Raw genomic sequence first — 12360 nt, 5'->3', positions numbered from 1 at the left:
GTCAGTGTGCCACACAGTCACTGCCCTTAGGGCTAGACAACGCACCTACTACACTTGCAATAGGTGACTCTATTGGCAGACACAGTGATGTCACACTCACTAGGCTGAACAAGGAGAAGGGCACTTTGAGCTGTCTGTCAGGTGGCAGGTTCACCCACATTACACATGCACTCAGGTCACTCCAAAGCAAGTACAAATATGGCTCCATCATTGTCCATGCTGGTGTGAATGACCTCAGACGTTCCTCCCTGGACTACATGACAAGAGATATAGAGGAGCTCTCTGATCATGTAACCCAGGTCAGTATGACCCTGACCTTGTGTAGCATATTACCCTCACCAAGAATGATGGCACAGTATACAGACAAGCTGATCAATTGTAACAGCTGACTAACATATTGGTGTCATTCAAAGGGGATCCAGTGTCTGTCAGCCTGGGATTAGATGCTCGACATGCCACGTAGCTTCACTTTGGACAGCATGCACCTGTCACCCCTGGACTTTCGAATACTGGCTAAGGCTGTTGCCACCACCACAGTGCCTTTTATGGGCAAGGCTCAAAAGACAAGCCCACCTCCATAGACAATACATGGTAAAAGACACTACGGGTAATGCTGCTCAACACCTGATGTCTAGACCTCAGAATGCATGCACTCAAGACTCTCCTCAGTATGGGGATTGTCGATATCTGTGCAGTAACAGACACCTGGTTCAGGCTCCCAAAAGCACACCAGCACTACCAGGTTATACTTCATACCATGCTTTTCGGCCACAAGACTCAGACCGACCAACAAATTTAGGGGGAGTATCCATATACATCACAGATACACACGCCTCCAGGTTAGTAGCACTGCAGGAAGCATCAGAGACCATACATGTGCAACTAACAGTGGGCAAAACTGCCTTTCAGTTTGTAGCCTGCTGCAGACCACCCCCCCAAACTCAGGAACCCCACTCAGCTTTCCTGGGAACACTGGAGAATATGACGGTCTCTACAGACACCATTATATGGGGTGACTTCAACTACTGAAACATTGCCTGGGAATAATACTCAAGTCCCAACACCCTCGCCCAATGGTTGCTAGGATTTCTAAACCCAAATGCTATGTCACAACTGGTCACCAAACCCACAAGAGGGGAAAACATATTGGACCTGATCATCACCAACATGGGGACTCCATGTTCCACACCAGAGGTATGCCCCTCATTGGCAAGGTCAGACCATACACTTATGTCAATGGACATCCATATCTCATCCCCACCCCCATCCTAGATTTTCTTGGTGAAGAACTTACCAAAAGCAAACGTCACACTTCTCAAAACTGAGGTGGTATCCTTCAAAGACCCTGGGACAGAGGTGAATACGGCTCAGACCGCTGAATCCTTTACAAACACATTCTATTGACACCTACTGAAATGCATGGATCGTGCTATCCCAAATAAAAACAAGACTCACCCCTCCAAAGGCAGGGGACCTGTCTGGTGGACCCTGGCCATAAATAAGCTATACAACAAAAGGAGGGGGCTACTACATGATAGAGCACAATCCCAAAAAGGGAAGGCATCTCTGATCAGTACTAGCAAGAAGCTACGTTCACTCATGAATTCATCTAAGACCCGCTTCAAAAGGTAAATTGCGCCAGACACTAAGGACAATCACAAGGCCTTCTTTAGTTATGTCATGAACCTGGGTGCCAACTCCCAGATATGCTGTGAGTTACTGCAAAATGACAATACATACACTGAACCCACAGACATTGCCAACATCCTGGCAAACAGGTTCAGTGCAAATGTCACCTCCCCATTCCCCCTAATGAACAGATGTCCATCCCAACAGAGTACAGCCTCCCTGACATCACAGATGATCAGGTGAGTGCTGCCCTCTCCAAAGCAGACAACACAGCATCAATGGGAAAGGATGGTGTCCTGGCCTGCATCTTACACAAGCTTCATGACGAATGTAACCCTCACATGAAGTCACTGTTCGATATCAGACTTACTACAGGATATGTACCCAAGGAATGGCATACAGCAACAGTGGTCCCGCTCCACAAAGGTGGTGCCACAACAGACCCCGGACACTATCACCCTATAAGCCTATCTAGCCTGGTCTGCAAAGCTATGGAGCGTATCATCATGAAACTCATACACACAGACATCGGGAACCTACAGACACTGGATCCTACACAATTCGGCTTTGTTGTGGGCAGATCTTGCCTCTTGAACATGGTCGACTTCTTTAAACAGTTACCAGGTCCATAGACATAGGGAAGGTAGTCTACTCAGACTACCTGGACCTTGCAAGAACCTTCAAAACAATACCCCACTCGGGCATCATACATAAGCTCATCAGCTTAGATATCGACACATATGTCACAAGATGGATTGCTAACTGGATCAGGGATAGCACCCACATGGTAAGTATTGCTGGTGCCATGTCTGACTCTACACCAGTTACACGTGGCATCCCACAAGGCTCAGTCCTGGGACCTCTCTTGTTCAGTATATCTTTCTCTGACATACAGGCTAACACAGGAGGAATATGGCTGACCATATTCGCAGATGACTGCAAACTGGGTGCCATATTTAACTCTCCAGCTGGCACAAGCATCCTCCAAAAGGGTCTCACAGAGATGGATAACTGGTGCCAGAGCCTTGGACTACAGCTAACTGCCATTAAATGCATAGTCATCCCCTTTGGGAATAACAAAATGCCCACACATTACCACATAGGTGTTAATACATTAAGTACGGTAGAAGTTGTTAGGGATTTGGGGACACAAGTAGTTAGTAATCTTGCCTTTGACAATCACATTGCCAAAGTGGTTAGACAGTCCTTCTATATAGCCCACCTTATCCCAAAAGGTTTCACATCTAGATCAAGTAAAGCCATTGTGCCCCTATACTCATCAGGCCCATAATTGGATATAATGCCCCATTTGGGATGTACCTTACCCAACACCTGAAGCAACTGTAATGGCCACAAAAGTACCTCACCAAGTGGATCTGGGGACTCACACAGATGCCCTGTGCAGCTCGGCTAAAGTAACTCCAGCTCTACTCAGTCCCTTACCGCCTACTCAGATGCAATCTGTGCCTGTTGTTTACAGCCATGTCCAACACAGTATTAATGGACATGCTCCACCTCAGGATATCCGGATCCCTTAGAGCTACATGCTCCAGGGACTTACACCTCAGCACAGATATTAATAGGACATGCTGGAGGGACACATTCATATCCCAGAGGCTCCCCTCACTCCGGAATGGGATCCCAGTAGTGCATACACAGAGCCCCCCACTGACCCCCTACAGGAGACATCTTGACGAGTGGATGGGTGATCGCATGTTTACCCCTGGGATCTCTTCTGGGTCCCTGCTAGACAGAGGCACAATAAACTAAATGTAAAAGGCCTATCTTGTGTGACCTACTATTCACAGGCACAATCTACTAATCTAACAGGGCTGCAAAAGCCAAACACACTCTGGCTAGGCTTATAAATGCTTTAGGGCAGATAGCCTAGTATCAACCTATGCACCTATGGTAATGTTCGGGATGCACATTGTTTATTGATGATACTGATTGCAGGTTTTTTATATTCTTTGCTTTCCCACTTTCTACGAACAACCTAAGTATCTGCAGATCATATTTTATTATGACAGGGTTCCAATATATTATATATGTGTCTGTTGTCATATAACTGTGTGCACAAGGCGGATTGGTGAATAGTGAGAGGTTCCTGGGTTAACACATGCAACTGCCGGATATGTGTGGCCCACTGCTGTACTCAGACATGGCCTAAGTGTGTGAGCATGCCCAGTCTGTCCTTTCAGTGTTTTCTTGCCTGACATTTGTCTCATTTATTCGTGTGTGAGCATGCCCAGTGTGACCTTTCAGTATGTTGCTGTCTGAAGTCCACTACATTTGTTGATGTGTGTGAACATGACCAATATTAACATTTATACTATATGTGTGTTGAAAATCAGGTTCTATTCTTACTGCAGGGCTCACCTCTGTGTCATAACTTGACAGGGATTATGCTGTGCCTGCAGGGTTTCCATGAGATACTTTGCATAGACTTATCAACATTTCTTCATACAGGCTGACCAGTGCAATACTGTCATGGTTTAGTGGTTCAGTACTATGACTGTAGTGCACAGTATCCTGGGCTCGAGGCCTGTCACTGCTTTATATTTTCATACTGAGCAGACCAGACTGCTTAAGGGCCAGTAGAGCAAATATGAGCATGTTGGCTTTTGTTCAGCTATGCCCAACATAGACCAAGCTTGTCCAACATTGCTCAACGTTAACCAACATTGCTGAACGTTGCCCAATATTGCTCAACATTGACCACAGTTGTGCTAGTGTTAGTGTGTGTAATTGCTTTACATATACTAAATGGTGGTGAAAGCTGTTTAGCACTGCTTTATATTGCTTAACACATGGCAATCATGCCTCAGGTGGTGCCGCAGGGCTGCCTATGTCGGATGCACATACTGCACTCCCTGTACATGTTTGGAAACAGGTAGTGTCAAGTTAGGTATCCCTTTTACTATATGTGCGAATCAGAGAGAGGTATCATTTCCAGGGTTCCTACTGAGCCAGTGTGTGTGCTATGCATTGTCTCTTTTCCAAGGCCAAAGCATACTGGGCATGCTTCCTTCTGTCTACTGGGGCAGGCTCAGTTTGTTCCTCCTCCGAGTCACGCTCTGCTTGTGATGGCCTTGGCAATGGTGGGGGGCTGTTTGGCCCTGACCTATGCTGCTCCTGCTGCAGCTGTTTTCGCAGGATCATATTATGTAGCATAGCACATACCATGAAAATTTGGGTACATGTAGTTGGTGAGTACTGCAAGGCTCCACCAGATGTGTCCAGGCACCAGAACCATGACTTGAGCAGGCCAAACACACGCTCGATTACATTTTGTGTTTGTGCGTGTGCCTCATTATGGCATTCCTGTTCAGGTATGTGTGCATTTCTGATGAGTGTCATCAGCCACGGCTCCAGTGCATAGCCAGCATCCCCCACTAAGTGACCATGAGGGATGTCCCCATTGGCAAATGTCTGGTACAGCTGTGTCAGATGCCAGATATGGGAATCATGGTAGCTTCCAGGGCAGCCAGCACACACATTCAGTATTATGCCCTGGGCATCACACACGACCTGGCAGTTGATGGAGAGGAAGCCCTTGCAGTTGAAGTAGACCCTACCCCACTCACCGGCTGGTGCTTTGATGCGTATGTGCGTGCAGTCTATTGCACCCACTACCTCAGGGTATTCTGCTATTTGCTGGAAGAGACGCATATGGCTTGCCAATACCTCACGGGAATTGGGGAAATATACATGATCACCGACATGTGCTGACATGGCATCCAGGAACTGGTGCAGTACCCTGAATGCTGATGCTGGTGATATCCCCATCATATCACCAGTTGGTCTCTGGAAGGTACCTGTTGCTAATATTCTTAGGCCAACACATACCTTGGTTTCCACTGGGATGGGTTCCCCTCTGTTGGTTCTGTGTGTGAGGCGTGGCCTGCACAGCTCAACAATTTGCTGCAAGAGGTCTTTGTCCACTCTATAGCTCTCCACTATCTCCAGTTCATGTAGCCCCTGATAGGTTACCCTGGGCCTGTACACTCTTCTCTGTCTCCTCACTGTGGGTTGTCCAGCAGCATTCACATTGTCAACACCCTCAGCATGTTGCATATTTTGCCTTATAACAGCAATGGCAGCCCCTAACATTTCTTTGTCTCAGTAAAGCTTTTTCAGTTTTCACTTCTATTAGCTTACTGCAGTGTTGCAGTGTCTCTTGAGAGAAACATAGTGGAATGTTGTTTGCAGAGTTTTAAGTGCTGGGCTGGGCTAGTGCACTGCCTGTGTAATTGCCTGATTCTGATTGTTTTCACCTGCTAGCTCTGCTAGTACTCCCTGGTTAACTTCCTACTATTTGTTGTGCTTCCTTTTTCCTTTCTGTTTCCTCAGGGGGGCAGCACCATGCACACAGGTGCAAACATGCGCACACCAGCTCACACATGTGCACACATGCTTACACGGACTACAACTTGCTTACTCTTGCTAAAACATGCGCACACAGGCACAAATGCACTTACACAACTTTAAACAGCCTTAGACATGCTTACTCCAGCTTAAAAGTGTGCCACAGGCGTATACACGCACACACAGTCTTACTCGGATGTACAGGCGCACACCCACGCGCATACACATTGCAGGCACTTCAACAAGAAACTTTAGTGTTATCCATGGCATACACCTTCAATTTCTTGCCTTTAGCTAGGCTACCTGTTGACACACCTCTTCCAGTGATGTGTAACTGACAGCAGACACATGCCACTCTGCTCCAATGAGCTTCACTTCTTTCATACATACCCCCCTCGTGATGTCACCTATCTTCTACTCTGTTACTCCCCTTATCCTACTCCTACACTCCATTGACTGTGCTCATTTGCTATGCAAACTTGGGATTCACTATCCTAACCCTCATTTGCATAGGATTGCCTGCTAATGCTTGGTTACATCTCTTATACTGAGCTTCCCCCCTTAGCAACCTCTACTCGGTAGCAATGTTGTCTTCAGCCTGTCATTCCCTTGCATTGTAAATTAAGAATTACATTAAAATCCCCATTTGTGGATTTTAATTATTGGTTTTCTGCTTTTTAGAGCGCAGCGCATTTGCGCTGTCCTGCGCTACGCTTAAACACCGGAGATCAGGATAAAAAAAAAATATTTTATTTTTATTTTGCATCGTTGAACATTGCCAATGGCCGTATTTTTGGCCATTGGCATGCTTCCTCAACTGGATGCATCCTTTTTTTGGAGCTGTCACGGCTCCGTTTTGCTATTTGCAGAACTGTACTCAGTTGTCAATGGAGTACATTTCTGCAAATAACACTACTCTTACTCAGACAGGTTCGGGTTTCCTGGATCACAAATTTACCTCATTTGCATAGCTTTCGCCTGCAATTGAGGTGATTTGCATATCCAAGCCCTGTCCGTGTAAGACTCATTTTAGGAGCTCTGTTGCACACCCCTACCGGCTGTTCCTGGATCGCTCAGTGGACATGTTGGCTGCATGGAGTCTTACTCTACTCTTAGATTCCGTGCAAGCCTTCGTGAATCCGACCCTTCAAATAGAAAATTATAAATTCCAGCAATAATAAAAGTAGTCTAAGAAAAATTCATTTTATAGCGTCTTTTGAAAAAGATTTAAATATCTAAGGAAATAAATCATGACTTCCTCTCTCCAATGCCCCACCTGTTTGTTTCAAAATCTAAAAACAGTAGCTAATCAGGAGGCAATCTCAATTTTAATAGTAAACCATAACATACCTGATAACAAATCCCCACCTTTAGAAAGGCTAAGTAATCAAAACATACAATCATTAATATCCAGTAGTATGACCTTTGATGCCCAACATACAGAATTACATAATGTAACCCACACCAGGTAAATCATTGGGAATGGCAATATCATCTGATAGTAATCAGCCAGACTAAATTTTCACCACCAGCTAATAGCCTTCTCCACCATAGCTTAACAGGAGAGTGTTGCCAACAATGTACTATTCTATAAAATGTAAAATGAATAGTTTTAGATATGGGTGATGACACCCCCTAAATACTTCAGTCCAAATATATGTTGAGAGATCTTTTGGTATCCAATACCCATATCTCAGTTAAAGATGTAAAACAATTACTCAAGGAATGGATTAACCATTCATAAAGATTAAACAATTTCATCTGACAAGAAGATGATGGTAAGCAACCCTATGGAAAAATTATGCTTTGAAACATCTACATTTCCTCCAGTTAATCCTCAACCAATGTATTCAGTAAAGAGAAGCGTTACAAATATTGGCACTAAAGCAGGTTCCCTTTGTAATTCAACTGGACAATTATTTTATAAAAATCTTGAAAAATATAATATTAGCCTTAAGTCATACTATCTATAAAAAGGTTTGCTCATCAATGTGAATGTTCTTCTTAAACCAAATCCAGGTCTGGAAAAATGGGAGAACACACTAAGAACAACCAATTCTCCATTCTACCAGGATCCCATGCCCTATTTAAATCCTGGAACCTAGATGATAAGGAGAGTAGATATGTGACTTCTAATTCAACACAGAATCAAATTGGTCTAAGAGCATGTCTGGCCCTTAAAATCTGCCATCCCATTGCCACTTTGACATATGCTTTCAAGATTGAGACTCCCAATTCTCTTAATGACTTTTGTAAAGATAATCTTTATCTACTAATTCTGGAAGCAGTTTTGTCCCATAAGAAGTGAAAGAAAATTTTTTGAAATTTCCCTGGACACTTTGTTTTCACAATATGAGATAAATGCTGAGACAACAACAATGCTTTGGGAAGAATACTAATTTTAATAGATTGAATTTAATGTGAAAATGAGAGATTTAGAGATTGTCATGAAGAAAGTGGGTCTATATTGAATGTTCAAACATTCAAAAGTTTGAGTGTCATATGGTCGACACCATATGATCGAATTTTTGAATGTTCAAACATTGTAACGGAGATCTCCATACAGAATGGAACGGGAAGATTTCCCTTTTCTGCACTGTAGTGTGATCTCGGAGTTGGTATATTTAAAGAGTGGGGGGTGTGGGGTGCAGGGGGGCTTGCCCCCTGCTTAAAACGTTCAGGTAGGTGTTTTGTGTAGTTTTTTCTTTTATTAGATATTCAAACTTTTAAAAGTTCGATCATATGATGTCGACCATATGACAGTCGAACTTTCAAAAGTTTGATTATCTAATATAGATCCAAAGAAAGTTTATCATGTGAATCATACAATAATCCTTTAAAAATCAAATCTAATGTGTAAGTCATTTTAATACCTAGGTAGTAAAATTCCTCAATAACTTTAATCCTTGTGATAGATGTGGGCATACTCCAAGCTACAAAATAGGCCTTATTAAAGAAAAAAAGTTTTATATCTATTGAGTTGAAGACCTGAGAGGGAGGTGACTCTATCTAAAATACTAATAAGTCTAAGAACTGCTCTGAATGGGTCTCTGATCCATATTACCCCATCAACTGTTAATCAAGTTGAAAAAGTACTGAATTTAGAGTGAATAGCAAATTCTGACATCTTCTTCTCTAAATAACCAGATTAAACCTCTATAACCATGACAAAAAGCAGAGGGAATATGGTAAATCCTTGCCTTGTTCCCCTAGATAAACTAATGTCCTCTGAAATAATGCTATTAGTGAAGACAGAAGCCCAGAGCAAGTTGGGTAATAACTGAAGTTTTTATAACAAAGTCAAGGGAAAGTTTATATGTCAAGAGTGTTTGCCATATAAACTCTCATTCAGCTGAGTCAAAGGGATTTGAAAAATCAATCAAATTAACCACTATAGGTTTGTACTGAATGAGACTTGATTATTGTAAATTTAACCATTCCCAAACCAAGTCAGTTCACCCCATCCAACCTTTAATAAACTCTTGCTGTCTGTCCTTAATAAATCTGCACAAAAAAATCTCCATTCTGGAGGACAGAATGTTTGCAAAGATTTATCTATGGTAAATAGTGAAATATTCTGTAGAACTCCGGATCACCAACATCCTTACTGGGTTTGGGAATATAATTAACCATTGAATGAAAATATTTGTGACTGCTCAACTTCCCCAAATGAAGTAAGCAACAGGGGGCCTAAAAGCATCTTATAAGTTTTATAGAAGTCTGCAATAAGACCATTAGGTTCAGAAGCCTTCCCTGACTTAAGAGTATATGGCTTTGTACATCTCCCCTGGTTGAAGTAAAATTTCTCTATCATCATTTGAGATGAGGTAGTTTACAATTTTCCATACACATGTAGCAACCTGCTCTATATTACCACACACATGGAATGAATATCTGATGCAGTCTATTGACCATTATCTGACTGATTTCAAGCAAGTTATAAGCAATTAAACCATTGGTATTTTATACTCCATATGGAAATCTCTCCCCTTCTTTCAGTATAATTCTCCTACCAAAATGTTTAGCAAAAGATATTCCTTTGGCCCAGCTAAGAAATGTAATTATTTCTCATTTTTCTACAATCCAAAAATATTTCAAACAGTGTTTTTTTTTCCTGGTTATGACTTTTTTAGTTTTATCTTAAAATGGCATATTTGCATTCCCTCTTTTTGTATAAATGTTCTTCCCTCTTAATATGTTCTTTTCCAAAAGATCAAGTTTGCTATGCTCTATTCTTTGTTTATCTACCGTATAGGAAATCAGATACTGTTTTAACTGATTTTTGAACCTATCCCAATAGCTCAAAATATCCCACAGAAAGTTCTGATTATCCCAGTGATGACTGATCCAACTGATCACCTTTCTAGTCTCCTCCTTATCCATAATTCCAAACTGATACAACTTCCAGAGAGTACTAACCCTTTTAGTAGAGAAATTTATAACTTCCAACAAAAATAATATTTTGATCAGATAATGGTCATTGATAGTGGTTAATTTGCATAACATATCCTATAAGAGAACTATCTCTGAGACAAAAGTCAAGTCTACTTGCATTCTCTCTTTGATTGCCAATAAAGTAAAATCTCTGTGAGAAGGGCGATTAGCCCTCCAAATATCAAGGCACTGATCCATCATGAAATTATTCAAACAGTTCCAAACCTGAGGAGGCTTGCCAGAGGGAGTTGTGTCAAGTGAAGAGCCCAGGACAATATTAAAGTTACCTCCCACAATTACTTAAGTTTGCAGATCTTGCAGTTTGGACTCTGTGGTCCACATTTTTATAGGAAAACATGACTGATCCTCATTCAGGACATAAAGATTCCCCAAAATTAATGAATTCTTGACATGTTTAAGCTTTAATATTATCCATCTGCCTGCTTGATCTTTAAATTCAATAGAATCTACCATCCTAATTGGTTATGCACCAAAAATCATCCCACTTCTTTTCGCAGAAGTACAACAGTTAGCTCTCCCCCATTCTAAGCATAAATAAATAAAATCAGTGATATTTTTAGCCTTTAATTTAGTTTCTTGATGAATGGTGAATTTAGCCTGCAATGCTAAGTCTATAAAAATGGCTTTGTTTGTGTGAGATGCCAGACCTTCTCACATTCCAAAAACGAAAAATAGTAGAGGCATTAGGATTTCTATTAACTGTCCTCAGTGGTACAGCATTCGTCTTGTCAGAAATGGTGAACACACCCCATGAATGCAAGGAATTCACCTAAGGAATAACCTTATACACACAGATAAAAGGGAACAAAAAGGAAAAAAGCTCAACTGTATGAATGAATTTGGATTGAAGCAAAACAAAGTTAAAAACGACTTATGCTCTCTAAAAAGACAAAGTAAGGTTAATAAATTTCTTTAACAACTACTATCACACAATTATATTTACAGGCAGTGATGTGTATCAGAAAAGAAAGCTGTGCCCAACACTACAGACCCACTTCTCAAAAGCAGACATTAAACAAATGCAAATATAGTCCCTCTTTGGCAACACAGAACAAAGAACTGCTAAAAAGTCAGTCTAGTCATTCAGTCTAATCTTCAGTACTAATTCAAAGAACAACAATGAAATACAGCTGAAGCAACACTTATCTGAATTAAAGTCCACATCAAGATCAAAAGTTCATATAAGCATATTAGCATCAAATGGGTTATGTCAAAGATGAATGGATTTCTTCTTGCTCGATCAGAGAGATTTCCTTATTTATGGGATGCAGAATGGAAAACTCACTTTTTACCTCAGTGTCTTTGAATGCAAGGGCAGCATAGTGGTTACATAGGTCTAAAAACCTACTTGATATATCATCCTTAAACTGTACCAGTGAGAGATCAAAAGTAGCTTTAAGTGATTTGCTGACCCCTTCCTTTTATGGTAAGAGGGGATTTTATAGGAGCTGAAACAGGAGTTCTGCCCCTCTTTTTATTCTGCATCATGACTATGTTTGTGTAAGAAATTTTGGAAGAGGGAGAACTTTCCTCTCTTGAACTCTGATTAAGGGTTAATTTATCTAGTGCTCTTTCTGTTTCTGAAACCTGATGGAATGAATATACTTGGCCCTGACTTGGATCTACAAATATACTGGAAATCATAGTGGCACTTGAATGTGCTTCTATCTTTCTCTCTCTCTCTTGCTCTCTCCATTTTTTTAAATAGGTGCAAAAGCTTTCCTTTTATAATATAGCACCATGGAGTAATGCCAACTTTGTTGCCCTTGATGGAAATAAAGCCTCCCACCTCACTGCATTTACACAGAAGCAGTGCTCTGTCACTAAAATCTAAACATCTAATGATGACCTGTCTAGGCACATTAGAAAAGGTTACCTGAGCTGTAATTCTGTGCACCTGCTCAATGA

This window comes from Protopterus annectens, chromosome 6.part0 (assembly GCF_019279795.1).
Source record: "Protopterus annectens isolate FY-2018-M chromosome 6.part0, PAN1.0, whole genome shotgun sequence".
Lineage (NCBI taxonomy): Eukaryota > Metazoa > Chordata > Ceratodontiformes > Protopteridae > Protopterus > Protopterus annectens.
The sequence above is the reverse complement of the archived record's forward strand: the minus strand, read 5'-3'. Positions refer to the sequence as shown.